The sequence below is a fragment of the Dreissena polymorpha genome, chromosome 2, assembly GCF_020536995.1.
Source record: "Dreissena polymorpha isolate Duluth1 chromosome 2, UMN_Dpol_1.0, whole genome shotgun sequence".
Lineage (NCBI taxonomy): Eukaryota > Metazoa > Mollusca > Bivalvia > Myida > Dreissenidae > Dreissena > Dreissena polymorpha.
Genome location: NC_068356.1, coordinates 106,481,406 through 106,503,942, shown reverse-complemented (window position 1 = coordinate 106,503,942; position 22,537 = coordinate 106,481,406). Strand labels below are relative to the sequence as shown.

Genomic DNA, 22,537 nt, shown 5'->3' with positions numbered 1-22,537 from the left:
AATAAACACGGTGCCCAGGCACATGGACCATCCCGGACCAACAAGGCAGAGATTCAGATAGCCCCGGATAAACACGGACCAACGCGTTATCTATCCGGGCTGTCCCGAAGCTACACGACAACGACACGGATAAACACGATAGAGAAACAAACCAAACTAGGTTTTTCCCCGGACCAAACAAACTTATATAAAAAGAAGGGTTATTTTCGGTGATTTCATAAAGTCGGTTTTCCAGTTAGCGAATTGGTTGGTACAAGCGCTTCTCACCTAGGCGACCCGGTTTCAATACCCGTTCCCGGCAGCATGTAAGTTTGGTTGATCGGCACCATTCCGGACAGGTTGGTTTTCCGCCGGATACTCCGGCTTCCGCAAACAACATAAGACCACACTTATATTGAAATCTCTCAGATAAAAATAGCTGGACATTGCAGGTATGATTCAAAATTCGTTAAAAATTTCGTGAGTGTATATAATTACAGTAAAACTGCGATAACTCGAGGAAGCACGGGACTGACCTCGATGCTCGAGTAATCGCAGGTTTCGAGTAATCCATGGTATTATTTGTTTTCACTGTCTCGGTTGATGATGCTCAATTTCTGGCCGTAATGCATTCTATACATAGATGGTGACGTCACTTCGTTATTGTCAGTAAGACCGGTGTGTACACAATGGCCGTAATGGCTTTATTTTAAGACGGTGCTAGAGAAAAAAGGCTTTGTAAAAATCGCTTAAGGTAACAGTATAATAAACAAAACATTAAGGATGATCGTAAATTTGTTTAATTAATTCAAAATACACACACACAACACATATATAATAACAAATATTCCATCAATATTCAATGAACATGTAGCATATTAAAACTGAACCAGTTTTCGAGAAATCGCCAGCTCGAGTTATTGCAATTCTACTGTAGTTAGGTAGGAGTGCTGGGACACACTTCAGGTACTCAAAAATGCACCATCAGGCGCGGAATGGACTTGTTATCTCCGAACTGCACACACACACACACACACGCACGCACGCACGCACGCACGCACGCACGCACGCACGCACGCACGCACGCACGCACGCACGCACGCACGCACGCACGCACCACCACACACACACACACACACACACACACACACACACACACACACACACACACACACACACACACACACACACACACACACACACACACACACACACACACACATTTACGATGATTCAATCAATCTGCAATCAGATCTGGAACTTGAAATATCGTATTTTGTGTACATAGCTAAAACAACCAAATGCCAGCAAAAATGTAACGATCTTTTCGAGCACCATCCGCTGCTGATGAAGAAATGAAGAAAGGAACAAACTCGAGGTCGCAATCAAAATACCCGCCAGCTTCACAAATAGATCTACAAGCATCGGCACCGCCATCGGAAACTGACTCTTAAAAGAAAAAGAAGATTTCCCTCGTCGTTTCAAAGGAAGTTTGGCTCTACATGGCCTACATGGAGAGCGAGAAGAAAAACAAGAAAACGACAAAGAAGACAGACCTCTGAAATTCAAAAGCAGCAGAGATTAATCTGGAGTACGGGCCTATGTTGAAGACCTTGTAAAAGAATTTCAGGACTGTTATACAAGAAGGAAGGCTTGGTAACAAAAGACATGGCTGAACTTCCTAATGCAGAATTTTCTTTTCTTGGGGTCTCCCATAGCGAGAGTGAAAGGCAGATCAGCATGATGTGTGAGTATAAATTTAGATTACTGATGTGATTTGTGAAAGGCCATATGCGGAGGGATATTGTTTTGGCGTTGTCCGTCCATCCGTCCGTCTTTCCGTCCGTCCGGCACTTTTGTGTCCGGAGCCATATCTTGGAAGTGCTATGGCGGATTTCATTGAAACTTGGTATGAGTATAGATATATATATATATATATATATATATATATATATATATATATATATATATATATATATATATATATATATATATATATATATATATATATATATATATATATATATATATATATATATATATATATGGATAAGAGGATGATGCACATCAAATGGCATTGTACACCATCTGTTAATAACGGAGTTATGGCACTTTTTATCTTGAAAAAATGCTTTTTTGAGTGTCAAATATAACACTTTTGTGTCCAGAAGCATATTGGCGGGGGATATCAATTCAACGAATTTGCTTGTTATATAGTTTTATTGACGTTATAAGTTTTATCCATGACAAGAAAATCTTGAAATAAAGCATAAAATCACAAAATGGAAGCATCAGGATAAACATAATAGATGTAAAGTGTTTTAATTGGGGAACGTTTTTCGAGCTTGGCTCACCGGATAAAATTCCTACGCCTTACACGGTAAACTGTCCCCATTCAACACACCTACCAATTCTCTTTATAATTAATACACCATCATTACAAGTGTTAGGTGTGAGGTTGCAAACACAAAATAACTTCGTTTATGGAGAACTGGGACGTGTACCATTAATAAATAAACGTATCATTTGTGTTTTAAAGTTCTGGTTTAAAGTATTACAATCCGATGATGTCAAGTACATAAACATTGTTTACGATATGTTATTACATGATCATGATATATACCCAGAAAAAAAGTCTTGGGTTAAATCTCTCAAGGATGTATTAGACAGATTAGGACTAAGGTTTCAGTGATGTGTGGTTTTTTCAAGGGGTAGGAGATATTAAGATATTTTTATCAGTAGCTAAACAACGAATTTCTGATATGTTTTTGCAAACCTGGTCAAGTGAAATGGAAAACACGACCAGAGGTAGAACTGATAGACTTTTTAGTAGCTTTCAGTTACAACCATATTTAAATTTTGTAAATGTCTCAAAATTTAGGATGGCGTTAACTCGTTTTAGAGTATCTGCCCATAGACTTGAAGTGGAAGCAGGAAGATGGCACAAGCCTGAAAAGATACCTTATCAAAATAGAAAATGCAAACACTGTAACGTCCTTGAGGATGAATTTCATTTTTTACTTGAATGCCCAACATTTATTAATTTACGTAAGAAATACATAAATAAATACTATTGGAAGAATACAAACATGATAAAGTTTATCGAACTCTTACAGAATGACAATGAAAAAAGTGTACGAAATCTATCCATTTTTGTTTTTAAAGCATTTAAATTGAGAGCTGACTTATATTATCAGTAGTTTCTCTCCAAGTACCTTCATTTATTTATCTAATTTATATATATATATATATATATATATATATATAATACAATATACGATAAAGTGTACATGAATTTGTTGTTTTAAGCATTTGATCTACGTTATGTTAACAATTCTGTACGCCATTGACCATTTGTGAATATATTGTGTTGTAATATGTGTTTACTCATAGGCTTTAATGTATGTTGAATAAACTCTTATAATTACATACTTATATACATTAACAATTATTGACTAATAAATGAATTCCACATCCACATCGTTTACAACCTGTTTGACAGTTATGTGTTCCCGGACTGTTCAGGAAGCACACGGACAACAACGCCATCAATACGATTGTCCCAGGTTCCTGTGCGGCAGCTACACGGACCATTCCGGATCAGCCCGGATGCATTCTGCCATCGTCCCGGATCGTCACGAATCAACACGGCAGTTTTGAAATTCCCAAAACTGCCGTGTTTGCCTTCCGGAGCCCCAAGGATATTCCCGGACGTTCAAGGACCAACAATGATCGGCACGGCCTCTACACGGTGCATATGCCGGATCGTGCCTGATATGATCCGTGCTGATCCGGCATCTTTATGGGACTGGGGCTTTAATGAACTGCCGATCTCTGCTAAGTATTCTATTTTGTTCCGCGATTATACCTAAAACGTTGATAATGCACGGAAAGCAAATGACGCGTAAGTTGTTTCCATTTTCGCTGAGTGTTTTGTTAGCGTCAGACATAATTCTTGTAAAAATATTATCTTTACATGTTGTTCAACATCAACTTTAAAACTTTCACAGTCTCTTATAACTTACAACGGACCTTCTGTCTCTGCGGGAATGCGGGTCGAGTGTGACACTATTGTATCTCACGATGAAATTGCCAAAATACAACAGTTTGATACGGTGGCAAAGAGGTGACATTCACTCCTCTTTTTTTTAATGGCACTCCTCTTTTTTTCTATCTCGTTTCCACGACATAGTTATTTAGTTTTGCACTCCTCTTTTTATCTCGTTCCCTCGACTTAGTAAGTCGTTCCCACAATGTACTAGTAGCTAACTCGTTCCCACGAGTAATTAAGTTGTTCTTTCGAGTAAGCTAAAATTTTCCTCTTTTCTGTAATGCACCCCTGGGTTTGTGAGGGTGCATTAAACGTATGGGTTTGTGGTGAGAACTCATATAAACGCAACATGATACCAGGAGCGTACCATGTCGCACAATTACGGCGATTGCTTTGAAACTAAACCCCACGTTCGGCTTCCTCGTGGAGTTCTGGATAGCACGCCAGAGAAAAGTATGGGGTCTTCATGGTTGCAGATGTATCACGATGCCGGGATGACGATTATGCGTTATGATCTCTGAGGAACCGCACGGAAAAGTTCGTGTACTGCTTAAGACTCTACTGGGAGCCTAGTATTGCTTTCCAGACACCAGATACTAGCCGAGCGTAGGGCTCCATTGGTAATTGTCGGCTCAGTTGCTACTTAAATATACCCCGGGTACGGAAAATGTACTAAAACGTACCCGGCCAATTAAGATTGCACGCGAGTTTTATTCCCGCCAAAAATCCGATGTCGTAAAACGTGCTACAGGATACGAAACACAGTTATTTTTTAACAAAACGTGCCTCAGCATGCTTTTTATGCCCCCGGTAGGGTGGCATATAGCAGTTGAACTGTCCGTCAGTCAGTCTGTCCGTCCGAAAACTTTAATGGCCATAACTTTTTCAATATTGAACATAGAAACTTGATATTTGGCATACATGTGCATAACATGGAGCTGCACATTTTGAGTGGTGAAAGGTGAAGGTGAAGGTCATCCTTCAAGGTCAAATGTCAAATATATGGCGTCTGTCCGTCCGTCCTAAAACTTTAATATTGGCCATAACTTTTTCAATATTGAGGAAAACAACTTGCTATTTGACATGCATGTGTATCTCATGGAGCTTAACATTTTGAGTGGTAAAAGGTGAAGGTCAAGGTCTTCCATCAAGGTCAAAGGTCAAATATATGGCGCCTGTCGGTCTGTCCGAAAAATTTAACATTGGTCATAACTTTTTCAATATCGAAGATAGCAATTTGATATTTGGCATGCATGTGTATCTCACGGAGCTGCACATTTTGAGTGGTGAAAGGTGAAGGTCATCCTTCAATGTCAAAGGTCAAATGTTGCAATATTGAAGATAGCAATTCGCTATTTGGCATGCATGTGTATTTCATGGAGCTGCACATTTTGAGTGGTGAAAGCTCAAGGTCATGGAGCTGCACATTTTGAGTGGTGAAAGGTCAAGGTCATCCTTCAAGGTCAAAGGTCAAATTTTGCAATATTGAAGATAGCAACTCGATTTTTGGCATGCAAGCGTATCTCATGGATCTGAATTTTTAAGGGGTGAAAGGTCAGGGTGGAGGTCATCCTTCAAGATCAAAGGTCAAAGGTCAAATTTTGCAATATTGAAGATAGCAACACGATATTTGGCATTCATGCGTGTCTCATGGAGCTGTACATTTTGAGTGGTGTCAGGTCAAGGTCAATGTAATCCTTCAAGATCAAAGGTCAAGGTCAAAGGTCAAATTTTGCAATATTAAAGATAGCTACTCTATATGAGGCATGCATGTGTATCTAATGGAGCTGCACATTTTTAATGGTGAAAGGTCAAGGTCATCCTTCAAGGTCAAAGGTCTTATATATATGGCTTCAAAGCAGCGCAGTAGGGGGCATTGTGTTTCACGAACACAGCTCTTGTTGAGTATGAGTTTCGATAACATAGATGCCGTTTTACAGAATACTTACATGCAAATTAAAATAATTAATTTGAAAAAAAGCCGACAACGACCAATTTAGCGTCAGAATACCCGGGTAAGTTTTAGTATATTTTCCGCACCCGGAGTACATTTAAATAGTACCACAGCCGACAATGACTTTTCGAGCACTGGTAGATAGAAACGAAAAACTATCAATTGTCATCTTGGGTTGAAGTTCAATAGTGTATTTCAACTATGAGAATAATGTGAATTCCTGATTGTCGTGTTTCAAAATGTTGATAAAAACAGTTTCCTAAATGATTTAAGATGATAGGGAATCGGCATCAGCAATAGCAGATTCGTCTTTATGGATGTAAATAACGACTCAAAAGATGCATTAACCTAGCATATCGCACAGTGATTAGACATGAACCAGACATAATTGCGTGGTAAATTAATATGTTTTGCTTTACTTTATGTGTAAGTTAATATCTTGCAATATACTTTGCTTTAAGTATCTTCCCTGGTAGCAACTTTATCTGTATTAACATATTAATTAATGAAACCGTTTATACGCTTGAATGCTGCTTGTTATGGTCATATATGGGGCCATTGTTATAAGTTTTAACAGAGATCCGAAGGGTCCGTAGTGCTCGAATGGTCATTGTCGGCTCGGGTACTACTTAAATGCACCCCTGGTACTCGTAAGTATACTTAAATGTACCCCAATACGGTAAATGTACTAAAACGTACCCTGGATTTCTAACGCTTATAAGAGCATAAATCGGTCGTTGTCGACATGCTTTTTTAGTAGGAGTTTGGATAAAACAGTGGCCATTTTGCAGAATATTGACAATTATATGAACAAATAATATGAAAAAAAGCCGACAACGATCGATTTAGCGTAAGAATTACCGGGTACGTTTCAGTAATTTTTTTGAACGCGGGGTACATTTAAGTATACTTAAGAGTTCCCGGGTACATTTTAGTAGTACCCGAGCCGACAATGAGCAATCGAGCGTAAATATATCGTTACGCCGAATAAAAGTAAAACCCATACATTACTGTTGGGTTGTTATTATCCACGTGAATCACGTGCACGAATAATTATTAATATAAAGGAAAGTATGACATGAAACAAATGTGCCGATATCCAATAGTCCTTAATTATCACAAAATCCATGATATATGGTAGTATTGTTACTGTACATACATGTATAAAAAAATTCAATAAGTTAACTAAAAATGGTGTTAAAAACCGAATCCCGATGGTTATCAAACTATGCCGAACCTTAAATTCATATTCCGAATTGATTTCATTTATATTACCACATATAATATAACATTTTATTTTGATAGGGCGAGTCGTTATGTATGTGGGGCGAGTCGTTATATAGGTGGGGCGAATCGTTATAAAACAATGGGCGAGTCGTTATGGGGCGAGTCGTTAAGGGGGCGAGTCGTTACATTACCGTTTTTGCAATGTGTATTGGCATCTTAGCCGATATAATATATAATTGTATACAAATAAACACACAAAAAATAAATTGAAATCCCAATGAATAAAATTACATTGTTTCTCCGCTCATATTTTTACTACGAGATAATTCATTACGATAGTAAGCACATACTGATTTAGTACTGTGCGATGAGTGTTTATGGGAAACATATTTAATTTGTTAGACAACAACAACAGCATCAAATCGCAGTTGTAAGACAAAGGTGAAGACATATCTATTGAGAAAATAATTATAGTGAATGAATAAATTTTTAACTCAACATTGATATGTTAATAGGGACTAAACCTGACGGGCAATATCTGTTGGTTTTTATTTCGTTGCATATGTTTTGTCGGATACAGTTGTCTCAATGTTTGTCTCAAACCACAGGCACTCGGCATAAGTTACTACCCCACTCCCCCACTGAGCCCCAGCTGCTAGCCCCTAAACTGTCAAATTTTGGTTGTTCACTTACTGATTTAGCATATTTCAATTAATCATAGTTTTTCATATATGAAGATTTCTCAGTTAAATAAACATCTGTTTACCTAAATCTACGTTATGACTCACCAGACTTTTGTTGATTGCTGTACTTGTCCCAATCCTCCGGGCCCGGGTGATACTCTTTAATTCAGGTGTTGTCCTATCCAGAACAGGTGATTCATTCTTCTTCCATGGGTGATATTCCCATTCATTCATTCATATTTGACGAATTGCACATGGACAAGACGATGTATTACTCATCAGTAGACAAAGGTAGTTCGTCTAACTGCGATTTACCTAAATCTACGTTATGACTCACCAGACTTTTGTTGATTGCTGTGTTTAGAGACTGATTTCCAAACAAACTATGTGCACGTGTTTCCTTCACAGTGTTTAGTAACAAATAAAACTTATTAACATAAAAACTTGTTATAACAGTAAACTGGTAACTTGACATTTAATTCACAATTGCATTTGAATACTTTCTTTTTTACGACACTATTTTAGAAGGCGAGCGCAGTAATCCTTTGGGACCTTGCCATACACGTAATGGTTCAAGAACACTTCTTGGGTTTTCCAACGGCCGATTTTCATGACAGCGTTTGTTGCGCCAGTTGGTCGGAATGATTTTGCAGTGAAACCTTGACCTTGAAGTCCTGCCCTGTTTATGGCTTCTTCTAGTATGTTAGCAACTGTGTCAGCTGCAATGGGATGATATGGGGCACGAAGCTTGAGGAATATACCCACACATTCTTTAGATCTGCAATCTTGGGTTCGTTCAATGTACATTTTAAGGCATTTAACTGGATCACAAGTGGGTTTTTCCCCGTTCTGTGGAATGTTAACTTCAAAACCTTGTCGGTTTGTATCATTTTTTATACCGTGAAAACAAATTGTCATAGAACCATCCTGTTCAAAAGTTATATCATGGACTGACATTGGAATCGTAGAAGAAGAGTTATCTTCGGGTTTAAAAACTTTACCTTTAGGGGCCAAGTCTGAAGGTCGTGTCATAGCACACAACGCTAATAATGTAATCGCCTTCATGCGGAGGTCACGTAAATTTAACTGATCGTTGGGTCCCATTTGATCAAAAAGTTTCACAAAAAGCTCTAACTGGCATAGGCCTCTGAGGCTTCATCGATTGTTTTGTACTGGATTTTATCAAAGCAGTCACTAACTTGTCAATGTCTCTATCTCTTGTGGGCGATTCTAACCCCATTGTATAAAACAAAAGATCTATAGCAGCCAATGTAGTTTTTATCAATGATTCTGGTCTCTCAGAAGAGTCGGCTAAATTGCACAAGAAATCCGCTATTATAGCAGATGATGAATTGTCAGCAAAATTGAGGTGTTTTTCTTCACAAATTTTTTAATATTTACGAATTTGTCCCTTGTATAAACTCAATGTTGAATCTGCTAATGACAGTACAGCCTATTTTGACGCCCTAGATGACCATCCTAAACATCGTAGTCGAGTTGACCACATACTCTCCAGGCATAAATCTTCCATTTTTAGCTCATCTATTTTTTGAAAAAAAATTATGAGCTATTGTCATCACCTTGGCGTCGGCGTCCGGTTAAGTTTTGCATTTAGGTCCACTTTTCTCAGAAAGTATCAATGCTATTGCATTCAAACTTGGTACACTTACTTACTATCATGAGGGGACTGGGCAGGCAAAGTAAGATAACTCTGGCGTGCATTTTGACAGAAATGTGCCCTTTTTATACTTAGAAAATTGAAAATTTTGGTTAACTTTTGTGTTTAGGTCCATTTTATTCCTTAAGTATCAAAGCTATTGCTTTTATACTTGCAACACTTACTAACTATCATAAGGGGACTGTGCAGGCAAAGTAATGTAACTCTGACTGGCATTTTGACAGAATTATGTGCCCTTTTTATACTTAGAAAATTGAAAATTTGGTTAAGTTTTGTGTTTAGGTCCACTTTATTCCTACAGTATCAAAGCTATTGCTTTCATACTTGCAACGCTTATTAACTATCATAAGGGGACTGTGCAGGCAAAGTTATGTAACTCTGACTGGCATTTGGACGGAATTATGGGCCCTTTATACTTAGAAAATTGAAAATTTTGTTAAGTTTTGTGTTTTGGTCCACTTTACCCCCTAAACTATCATAGATATTGCTTTCATACTTGGAACACTCGCAAACTATCATAAGGGTACAGTAAAAGGACAAGTTGCATAACTCTGGTTGTCATTTTTACAGAATTATGGCCCTTTTTTGACTAAGTAACTTTGAATATATGGTTAAATTTTGTGTTTCGATCCACTTGACTTTTAAAGTATCAAGGCTATTGCTTTCAAACTTCAAATATTTTCATGCTATCATGAGGTTACTGTACCTGGCAAGTTGAATTTTACCTTGACCTTTGAATGACCTTGACTCTCAAGGTCAAATTATTAAATTTTGCTAAAAATGCCATAACTTCTTTATTTATGATTAGATTTGATTGATAAAACTACTCTTACCTGACATACCACAATAGACTTCACCCAAACTATCCCCCGTGCCCTTCCCCCCCCCTTCCCCCCCCCCCCAGATCATCTCGCAAATGACCACCACACCCTCACACTATACTTTACCCACCCACCCCCCACCCACCCCCAAATTTTTTTTTTTGAAACAGTTAAAAAACACAAATATTTATTTTTATTATTTTATGTTTGAAATACCGTCCAACCATCGCACCCAAGAATACCCCCCACCCCCCCTCCCCCCCCACCCCCGAATTCCTCCCCCCTTTTTTTTTTTTTTTTTTTTTTTTAAGATAATCTCACAAATGACCACCACACCCTCACACTATACTATACCCCCACCCCAATCCCCCAAATTATTTTTTGTTTTAAACGGTTAAAAAACACAAATATTTTTTTTTTTTTTTTTTAGATCATCTCATTTCACAAATGACCACCACACCCTCACACTATACAATATCCCCCCCCCCTAATTTTTTTTTTTTTTTAAGATCATCTCACAAATGACCACCACACCCTCACACTATACTATACCCCCCCCCCACCTCACCCTCCAATTTTTTTTTTTTTAAACGGTTAAAAAACACAAATATTTATTGATATTATTTTATGTTTGAAATACCGTCCAACCATCGCACCCAAGAATACCCCCCCCCCCTCCCCCCCGAATTCCCCCCCCCCTAAATTTTTATTTTTATGTCCCCCACTATAGTAGTGGGGGACATATTGTTTTTGCCCTGTCTGTTGGTGGGTTGGTTGGTCTGTCTGTTGGTCTGTTTGCGCCAACTTTAACATTTGCAATAACTTTTGCAATATTGAAGATAGCAACTTGATATTTGGCATGCATATGTATCTCATGGAGCTGCACATTTTGAGTGGTGAAAGCTCAAGGTCAAGGTCATCCTTCAAGGTCAAAGGTCAAATATATGGGTCAAAATCGCTAATTTAATGTACACTTTTGCATTATTTCAATATTCAAGAGAGCAACTTGATATTTGGCATGCATGTGTATCTCATGGAGCTGCACATTTTGAGTGGTGAAAGGTCAAGGTCATCCTTCAAGGTCAGAGGTCAAATATATGTGGCCAAAATCGCTCATTTTATGAGTACTTTTGCAATATTGAAGATAGCAACTTGATATTTGGCATGCATGTGTATCTCATGGAGCTGCACATTTTGAGTGGTGAAAGGTCAAGGTCATTCTTCAAGGTCAGAGGTCAAATCTATGTGGCCCAAATCGCTTATTTTATGAATACTTTTGCAATATTGAAGATAGCAACTTGATATTTGGCATGCATGTGTATCTCATGGAGCTGCACATTTTGAGTGTTGAAAGGTCAAGGTCAAGGTCATCCTTCAAGGTCAAATATATGGGTCAAAATTGCTCATGTAATGTCACTTCTGCAATATTGAAGCTAGCAATTTTATATTTGAAATGCATGTGTATCTCATGGAGCTGCACATTTTGAGTGGTGAAGGGTCATGGTCAAGGTTATCCGTCAAGGTCAAACGTCATATAGGGGGACATTGTGTTTCACAAATATTTTTTTTTTTTTTTTTTTTAAGATCATCTCACAAATGACCACCACACCCTCACACTATACCCCCCCCCCCCCCGCCCGAATTTGTTTTTATACGCCCGTCTATGACGGGACGTATTATGGTATACCCCGCGTCTGTCCGTCCGTCTGTTAATGTCGTACGCTACGTCAAATATCCTTTGACAGATTTTCTTCAAATTTTAACACAATCTTAATATTGATAAACCCTGATCCCCTTTCGTTTTTGACGGAATTCTGAATTGTCGTTCCAGAGTTATGGGACTTTGTTCGTCAAAATTTCGTGATTTCATTGAATGTCCTACTGTAGCTCAAATATCCTTCGATGGATTTTTTTCAAATTTCAACACAATCTTAATATTGATAAACCCTGATCCCCTTTCGTTTTTGACGGAATTCTGAATTGTCGTTCCAGAGTTATGGGACTTTGTTCGTCAAAATTTCGTGATTTCATTGAATGTCCTACTGTAGCCGTCCGTCCGTCCGTTTTTATTATACGCCCGTCTATGACGGGACGTATTATGGTATACCCCGCGTCTGTCCGTCCGTCTGTTAATGTCGTACGCTACGTCAAATATCCTTTGACAGATTTTCTTCAAATTTTAACACAATCTTAATATTGATAAACCCTGATCCCCTTTCGTTTTTGACGGAATTCTGAATTGTCGTTCCAGAGTTATGGGACTTTGTTCGTCAAAATTTCGTGATTTCATTGAATGTCCTACTGTAGCTCAAATATCCTTCGATGGATTTTTTTCAAATTTCAACACAATCTTAATATTGATAAACCCTGATCCCCTTTCGTTTTTGACGGAATTCTGAATTGTCGTTCCAGAGTTATGGGACTTTGTTCGTCAAAATTTCGTGATTTCATTGAATGTCCTACTGTAGCCGTCCGTCCATCCGTCTGTTAATGTCGTACGCTACGTCAAATATCCTTTGACAGATTTTCTTCAAATTTTAACACAATCTTAATATTGATAAACCCTGATCCCCTTTCGTTTTTGACGGAATTCTGAATTGTCGTTCCAGAGTTATGGGACTTTGTTCGTCAAAATTTCGTGATTTCATTGAATGTCCTACTGTAGCTCAAATATCCTTCGATGGATTTTTTTTTTTTTTTTTTAGTATCCCTGAAAAATTGAACAAGGTGAGCTTTTTTCTATTCCGATTGTACACTACCACTTACCCATCTACATTTCTCTTTTATTATTGGTCAAAATATCTATAACAGGTTTACTTCAACTCCATATCCTCTAAAGAAATGCATACATATACTCAAAAAAAGATATGGTATGAATGTCAAGGAGACGGCGCTCCATGCTCATGTACTTATAAAATAAACCATGTATTCAAATACAAATAAACTGAAGTAAAAAAATGATTCAAAGGGTTATTTATTACCTTACTACTTCATTGGCGAACGACGGGCGTATCATGCGCTCATGGCGCAGCTCCTCAGTTGTTTTTTTCGCATTTTTTTTCCGCATTTTTGGAAGATAATGTAATAAATGTCCACGCCCCCACACTATACACCCCTCTTCAATCCACCCCTCCATCCCTCCCTCCTTTGTGATTGAAAATGAGAGTCCCTTCACCTTTAAAAAGAAAATAGATGAGCGGTCTGCACCCGCAAGGCGGTGCTCTTGTTGATATTTCAGTGGCTCGGCTGCGTTTATGGTGAAAACTGTTTGATTTGATATTGGAAGCGGCAAAGGAGGTGCTACCGACATATTTATTAGGTCCTTGAACCATGGCTGAGCTGGCCATCTTGGGGCTATTATGGTTGCCACAGCTCCTTGTTGTTTCACCAGTGATAACACTCTTGGTATAAGAGCGAAAGGGGCATTCACAAAGTTGTTCTTGCCTCTCCAATCCTGGGCGAAGGCATCCACTCCTGATGTGCACGGATCTAGGTATAAAGAATTGTACAATGAAATCTGGGCGTATGTCATTGACGCAAAACGGTCCACCTCGTGAGGTCCCCAAATGCGATTGATGTAGCGAAACAACGCCGGATGAAGTCTCCATTCGTACTTTGACCGTGATAGTTTGTCTGCAAGACGGTTGTCCTTCCCAGCAATGTAGCGTGCAGAAATATTAATGTTGTGCTGAACTGTAAATCGGAATATCGTGCGTGTTAAATCGTCCAATGTCTTGATAGGCCCCCCGAGACCACTTATCATAGCTACTGTCGTAATATTGTCCGATAGAACTTGAACACTTTTCCCCTAGATTTTTTCCTTGAATGCAAGCAGGGACATTAAGACTGCCGACAACTCGCGGTAATTTGAACTCTGGCGTCTGACATCTGGAGTCAAAATACCCTGTGCCCTCTCGTTTAGGATCCATCTGCCCCAACCGGACAATGACGCGTCTGTAGTTAATTGAAAATCGATATGTTCTTCCTTTATCACTTTACCATTCCAGGTATCAATTGATGACAACCACCACTGAAGGTCATTAACACTGGCAACATCTACAATTAATTGATCTGTCCAAGATGCTTTAGTATTTAATAGTCTGTAAATGTTCCGAAGCATTAACTTGGCAGGAAATATACATTTGCACATGCTAACACATTGACCGGCTATCCTCGCGAGTATTCTAGCCGGTACGCTTTTGGCATTCAAAGTTTTGTGAATTACACGTTTCAACCTTCTTACATGGTCGCTAGTAATTTTAATGACAGTAAAACTACCTGTATTGTCAATTATATGACCAAGATACACTTTTTTCTGTGAAGGCTCTAACAAGGACTTTTCATAATTAAGGTAGCGCACCTCTAATGATTTCCCGCGATTTCTTCCAAGGTTGAAGAGCCTACTATTAGGTGCCGTAGCCTAGTGGTTAAGGCGATAGACTAGAAATCTTTTGGGATATTCCCGCGCAGGTTCGAATCCTGCCGACGACGTATACTTTTTTGCGACGCGTTTTATTTATTAACCAGGTTTTCCGAAGGAAAAAACTGGTTATTAGATTGGCGAATGCGGGCTGGCTGGCTGGCTGGTGGGCAGGCGGAACAAGCTTGTCCGGGCCATAACTTTGTCGTTCATTGTGAGATTTTAAAATCATTTGGCACATTTGTTAACCATCATTAGACGGTGTGTCGCGCGAAAAAATTACGTCAATATCTCCAAGGTCAAGGTCACACTTTGAGTTCAAAGGTAAAAAATAGCCATAAATGAGCTTGTCTGGGCTATAACTATGTCATTCATTATGAGATTTTAAAATCATTTGGCACATTTGTTCACCATCATGGGACGTTGTGTCGCACGAAAGAATCACGTCAATATCTCCAATGTCAAGGTCGCCACGACTAAAAATAGATTTATTTTAAAACAAACTTACAAAGGGGGTTAATTTTGTTTGTTCATTTCAAAAGTTCAGTTTGAGTTGTCTCCCTTTATCAGATTTTTTTTCACAATGAAAACCTGGTTTTGTGACAATTTTGTCCCTTGTTTTCTAACGTAATTTGATTTAATATGGCATATAAGCTATATTTATTGTTAAATATGTTGCAATTTTTATGCACATTCTTCAATTATTTAAATTAAAAAAACATTATGGCGAAATTGGGTGATTTACTGTTGAAAATACGAACCATGCATGTTGCATTTTTATTTTTATTTAAAAAAGTAAACGGTAAATCTGTCTAGTTCTTGGTATTTTTGCTGTATATATTGTTAAACTAAGTTTAAAATATGACTTAAATTATACTATTTTGAATTTTATGACACTTTGTTTTTAACCGACCCAATTTTTACTTAGCTGAAATCACTTACATTTCATGGCGCTCTTCCATAGATAAAAATTTGTCAAAAATAAATTCCTGTAAAAGAATACTTATTTCATCTTGTTTAAACTTTAAAGACCTTTACAGCATCTGTACACACCAACTGCATGCCCATATTTGAAAATTTGAATGAATTATGGAACTTTTATATACCCCAGGGGTGAAAATAAACTGGACAAAAGCCAAGCGTGGGGGTGGTTTTGAAAAAATCGGTATATTTTTTTAAAAAGCATGGAAAGCCTATCTACAAATTTGCATGTAGTTCAGTGAAATGATGCTGATTAAGAAAATAATTAATTAGATTATATTTTGATATGTGCCCATTAGAGGTGCGCTACCTTAATAGTGAAACCTAACTGTTCAAGAATATTAAGCACAGTAGAACAATGATTATATATCTGGTTTTTAGGCGCAAGCACAATGAAATCATCAACATATACAATAGTTCTAATACCTAATGACCGTATATAACTAATTATGGGTCGAAGAGTCTTTGCAAAAAAGAACAGACTACAAGAATGTCCAAATGGCAAAACTGTCCATATATAATATTCACCCTGGAAACTAAACTCTAAATATTCCTGGTCACTGGGATGCACCGGGATGTGAAAAAACACATCTTTAAGATCAATAGTAACCACATAATCAGAGCTTTTAACATTAGAAAAAACATACTGAATATCTTCCTGTTTAAATTTTGGAGCAGTGCACTTAGAGTTCACAAATCGTTAATCTGTAATCAAACGGAACTTTCCAGATTTTTTCTTTACACAATTTATAGTTGAAATACCTTTTGGTTTATGTATGCACTTTTCTATCTGGCCAAACAATAGCAAACGTTCCATCTCTGATTTTATAAATTTTGATTCAGTCTCATTAAAAATTTTGTTACAAAATTCAAAATCTGGTAAATCAGAAGAAAAAGGAAATTTGACCCCTTCAGTTACCCATTTCAAAACTTGTTCATTAGTCTCAATTTTACGCCAAAACTCAATATTGTTACATAACGTATTTTTCATTGCCGCTCATAGCCGCGACTTCTCCAAGGTGTAAACCGTGCACGACCAAATCCACCTCGAAAACTATTGTAACAACCCCCAGACGGGTACCGGTTAGCTATGCTGGAGAGTTCAGCAGCGACTCTAACATTTTGTAAACATGAGTCTGTGAAACCACTTGTTCCCTTCTGTAATGCCCTAAACAGTTGTGCAGTACTGTCGTCAAACTTACCTTAACGAGGCAAGCGGCAAATTCCTCTTGAAGGTATTGGATATGAGCAACTAAAACAGAAACAATCACGGTCCAGGTCTAAATCTTCGCCTTCTTGTGGGCGACTAAGTAACTTGAGTATTGTCTCAACGTACCTGCCACTTTTAGACAGAACATTTAAGACTGGTTGATCTTCACGTTTAATGCCTGTCCGCGAATCATGTAACTTCATATGTGGAGGTAACACTACTTTTTCAACTGAGTTTTTGATGACATTGAATCTCTCTTGGATATCATATCCAGAGTTCCCAGGGGTAAACTTATTATGTTCAGGACTGGGGTAATTGTTATAGGCCTGGTTTGGCATAAAATTGTACTCACATGTGTCCTTGTGTGAAGGGACTTTCGGTCTAGCGCAGAGAATTGAACAATCTATATTGCGTTTGCAAGATGGCTGACTCGTTTGGCGGAAAGGACTACTTCCAAAAAATGGCGACTGAGTAACGACTGAAGGATTTTGTTTTGAATTGTCTAATTCAAGTTTGGATAATCTGGATTCTATCCTAATTAACACTTCGCTAAAGCGATCAAAAGAACTTGTATCACTGCTATAATCCCTGGTAGCATCTAATTCAGGAACGTTTGAAGAATTTCCATCACTCATCTGCACCCTGGCCCGGCCACGGAAGTTGCACATGGACAAGACGATGTATTACTAATCAGTAGACAAAAGTAGTTCGTCTAACTGCGATTTGTGTAACATTACTGTTTAATACAGTCAACTCGCCAATAGGCGGTCACACCAATAGGGAGTCACTATTGTGTATTTCATGAAAAAGTATAATAAAATCAGAAACAATTGTTGCATAGTGTGTCCCTTGAATAAATGAACAAGTTTACAAATTTGTGAAAAGATGCTCCAACTGTTGATCTGACAGGGGAGATAATGCTGTAAATAGTGATCCGTTATAGACTGATCCCTAAAAGCATGAGTTTAGAAAAACCCACTAATCACCCCGGTACAAACAACGCTGGTCCATTATATCAACCAATGATAGCTTCCTTTAAATAATAACGGTTTATACAGTGTGTAATTTTGTAATAATTATAAATGGGTCATGTTTATTTGTACCAGCAGATTAGTGAGTTTTTCCAAAAAGTTGCTTTTTCCGGGATACATATATTGACGATAGTGAGTGCTTTTGAGTACATCATTTTATTATAGGTAATGTTAATTTATTTTCAATGAAACTTTTTTAAATATGAAATATTGTTAAATGACAGCGTTATAAACTGTTTATTTTATAGTTTTTTTGTGATTAAATGATATTTTTCATTGTCATACTTTCATTAATCATTTTTGCAAAAATCAGAAGTGTACTGTGGCAAAATAATAATACAGAAAAAAGATATAATAGCATTTATTTTTACATGTTGTCATATATACACAAAAGCCAAAAGGACAAAGTTCTAATGGAAATGTTAAACGTTTTTGGCATGTGATTCTCTATTGGCAAGTTGATAGTACTTGCTTCCTTTGCCATGTCAGTTCCATATAATTTCAGGAAGTTTCGGCTCACACAGAGGAAGTTGCAATAATCCAACTCCTAGCTACTGATCCTCTGGGTCGCTGCGAGTTGCAACTGGCAAAGACTCTTTATATCAGGGATCATATTTTCCAGCAACATCAATCGGTCTGGATTTAAATGAGGAAAAAGTGTCCGAATATTTTTATCCGAAATTATGACAAATTACGTTAAAATATATACCATTGATTTTGCCATTCATGAAGAGGGTATAATAATGTACAAGTTAAATTGCCTTAAGCATTTTTTTAAACGGAACATATGAGTTTTCTCAATTGGTTTTATCATTAGCTATTTCATTGTTGTTTTGGTAACTGTTTTGTTGTTGTTGTTGAATCTAATTATGGCGTCGTTGTCGCCTATGGTCTCGTTGTGCTTTGACGACTGTTGAAGTCGTTTTCAACTATGTACAAAAATTTCTCTTGTTGCATTTTCACTTGATACTTTTTTACACTTTATGTCATTTACATCTAAAGTCTGTTTGTTTCCATGATGAATTTGCCAAATGAATTGAACAGTTCTTCTTTTGCATGTAAAGTAATGTCCGGTATCTCTCCAACTAAAGTTGCCAGTGTAATATCAGAACATGATATATTATTTCTATGTAATATTTCTTCAGTTCTGTATTGAAGACTTGATCTTTCTTGTGAGTATTTTGAACAGTCAAATGTGAAGTGTTTTATAGTTTCTGGTGTTCTACATGCTTCACACTCCACATCTTCGCTGTTTGTAATCTTGGACCAGTGAGCCTTTAAGCGAGTATGTCCACTAAGTAATTGGTTCACTACATTGAATATTTTTCTATTTTTTTCTCCAACGCAAGCTCTGGAACCCGGCTTTGGGATGCACTCTTGGATTTTTGTTGTTTTTTCTGAATTCAGATATTGAACTTCCCATTTTTGTATTGATTTTATTTTCATTAAATTTATTACTTCTTTTGCATCTTTCTTTTCATAACACTGATTGTCTGTTTTTGAAGTCATAATTTCTGTTGCTGCTAGTTTAGCTTGTTGATCTGCTAATTCATTGCCTTGAATATTTTTATGGCCTGGTATCCAGTGTACTTCAACAGTATTACCTCGTGCTTCAATGTTTTTTAGTTTTAGCTTGATATTTAGTATAATTTCAATGTTTCTTGTTGGAATTTCACATGCAAAAGCCGTTGTTATTGCTGCCTGGAAATCTGTGAAGATAATTATTTTCCTGTTTGTAATGTCCTGTAAATCATCCACAAAGTTTAATCCTATTTCAATTCCCACTAATTCCCCCGTGTAGTTGTTTGATATTTTTGCAACACCTTGCTTTAAAAGTATTGGGCTACACATATACCCATTTAAATATATAACTGCCCCGGCTCCTGTCGGTCCTGGATTTCCAATTGTAGATCCATCTTTGAATATTAAGATTTCATTATTTGAGCACCTATTCAAGATTTCATTTACATTTTCCATTTGATGATCTTTGTTTAGTTTGAAGTTCTCATTGTACACTTTTTGATTTGTTCTTGAAAGTCCCATGTATTCTTTTTTGTATTCAAACTCTTTTTCAATACATTCGAATTGCACATTTACTTTGTGTTCTATGAATCTACTCATTAGTATGGAATAAAGGGTAGGTTTGTTACAGTTTTGTTCTGGATTGCAAGCCATCTATTAAAATCTTGTTTTAGAGTGTCATTTTCTTCTCTTTTTGCTGCAATTCTGACCATCTCTTCTGCCTGTCTTAACTTTAAATGTATATTTATTGGAATGGTATTAGTAAGTATCTCCATTGTTTCTGTGCTGGTACTACTTATACATCCACTGGCTTTAAGCATTGCACTTCTTTGTACTGTACCAAATTGTTGTGTTGCTTTGTCTGTAGCTGTGGCTAAAACTGAAGCATCATAATCCATAATTGGAAGAACTAAGGATTTATACAGCTTCATGTAGGTTGATTGACAGCATCCATGGTTGTAGTCTACAAATTTATCCAAACTGTGTAAGGCATTAAATCCTTTAGTAGTTTTTTCTTCAATATGGGTTTCAAAGTTTAGTAAACTATCCAATGTAATTCCTAGAATTCTTTTGTTTTTTACTATTTTTAGTTCATTTGAGTTGAACTTAGGTTTGTCCATGGATTGAAGCTCCTTTCCTACCAATAAAACTGTTGTTTTTTCTGGGGCTATGCTCATATTCCATTTTGTGCACCATTGGTTAATTTTTTCCAACTCTGTATTTGTAGATTGTATGGCCTTGTTGATGTCTGTATCGCTGTTGTAGAGACAAGCATCGTCTGCAAATTCTATGTGCTGGCACAGCACATTTGTCATACAGTCGCTTGTATACAGGTTGCAGAGAGTGGGACTAAGAACAGACCCTTGTGGGATGCCTATTTTTGATGTCATTACTGGTGATTTAAAATCATTGATCTTTAAGTAAAATTTTCTATCTGACATAAACTCTTTTAAATAAATCCACAGTCTTCCTCTTATGTTGTTTTCTTCAGCTTTTTTTCAACAGACCCTCCCTCCAAACTCTTTCAAAGCATGACTCAAAATCCATTGTCACTAATACGGTATTTTCAGATTTTCCCATGTTTTCTTGTATGTTGTTCACCATTTTAAGAACTGCCTGTGTACATGACCTATTTTTTCTGTATGCATATTGAGTATTAGAAAACACATTTTCAGATTCTAGCTTCCATGTGAGCCTTAGTTTGATGATTTTTTCCATGAGCTTTCCAACCACACTACCTAAGGTAATAGGTCTATATGATTTGGCTTCATTGTAGTTGTCCTTGTTTGGTTTGGGCAGCATAACTTTGGGGTCTAATTTAAAACCGTCTGGCAGTTTACCTTGTTCCCAACATCTCTGAAATAGAAACTGAAGTCCCAAGCACATCTGTTCTCCTCCCTTAGTTATCATTGTACCCAAAATTTGTTCTTCTGGACTTGGAGCACTTAGTTTATTCATACCCTTGATTACCTCTTCTACTTCTTTTATTGTGATATCACTTTCCTCAACTTCTGTTGGTGTTTGTGTTAATTTTTGCCTTTCTGTTTCTTCTATTTGTACGACATCTTGTTTCACTTTTTCATACCATTCTGGTAAATGATCTTTAACTGCCAACTTTTCTTGACCATAGAGAATTTTCATCTCTTTGTAGATATCTTCATCATCTACTGCCAAAGAATTATCATTTCTTGGTATTGGTTGAATCACTGGTTTATTGTAATTATTTCTTGTTTTGTTTATAAGAGACCAAAATTTGTTAGGCGTTTTTGGATCTAATTCTTTTGATAAATTTTCTAAGTACATCTGTCTCGATTTTTCAACAGCCTGTACAAACTGTTCTCTACATTGATTAAGTTTCATTTGATTACTGGGATCTGATCTTTTCTCAAAGTTCCTTTTGCACTTTTTGAATTTCTTTCTTAACTCTGTCAGTTCCTTTGTCCAGTACCCTTTGCTATGTTTACAAATCATTTTTTTTCCCAATAGTTCTTCTGCACCATTTGTTATGGTTTCCACTAAAGAGTTGTAAATGATGTTCACATCTTTTTCTGTTGTGTGTTTTTCAATCCACTGTTGAATATTTTCATTGCACCAATGTTTCCATTTTAACCAATCAGTGTTCTTAAGGTACCATCTTGTCTCTGCTTCCCAGCTTTCCTTCTCCCCCAATTCAAACACTATAAGTTTATGGTCTGAGTTAAGGTAGGCCTCTTCTTGAACTTTCCAATTTTTGATCTTTTCAACTAATGTGTTAGAAATAATAGTTAAATCTATAATGTGGTCCTTTCTGGTGCATGTTGCATTATTTGTCACTGTTAGTTCTTTTCCTTGTAAGTATTCATGTAAAAGGCATCCTAGTTTATTATTGTTCTTATCTTGCCAATATTTGTGATGTGCATTAAAGTCCCCTAGTAGCATCAAAGGTTTACCATTTCTTTCAATATGTTCTATTGTACTGAACAGTTTTTTCATCATTTCAC

The 22,537-nt window shown here is 37.1% G+C and overlaps 1 protein-coding gene across 2 annotated transcripts in view; it reads left to right on the top strand.

Moving 5' to 3' along the window:
• LOC127868391 (inositol polyphosphate multikinase-like) overlaps positions 1–22,537 on the top strand; it is a 55,822-nt gene that overhangs the window by 5,479 nt on the left and 27,806 nt on the right. The window contains exon 1 of one of the 2 annotated variants that reach the window (XM_052410137.1): positions 7,505–7,652. The exons of the other annotated variant lie outside the window; for it this stretch is intronic. The gene's annotated coding sequence lies outside the window, so the exon portion shown is untranslated. Of the gene's footprint in view, positions 1–7,504; positions 7,653–22,537 lie in introns of those variants that run through there. 2 annotated transcript variants of the gene reach the window in all.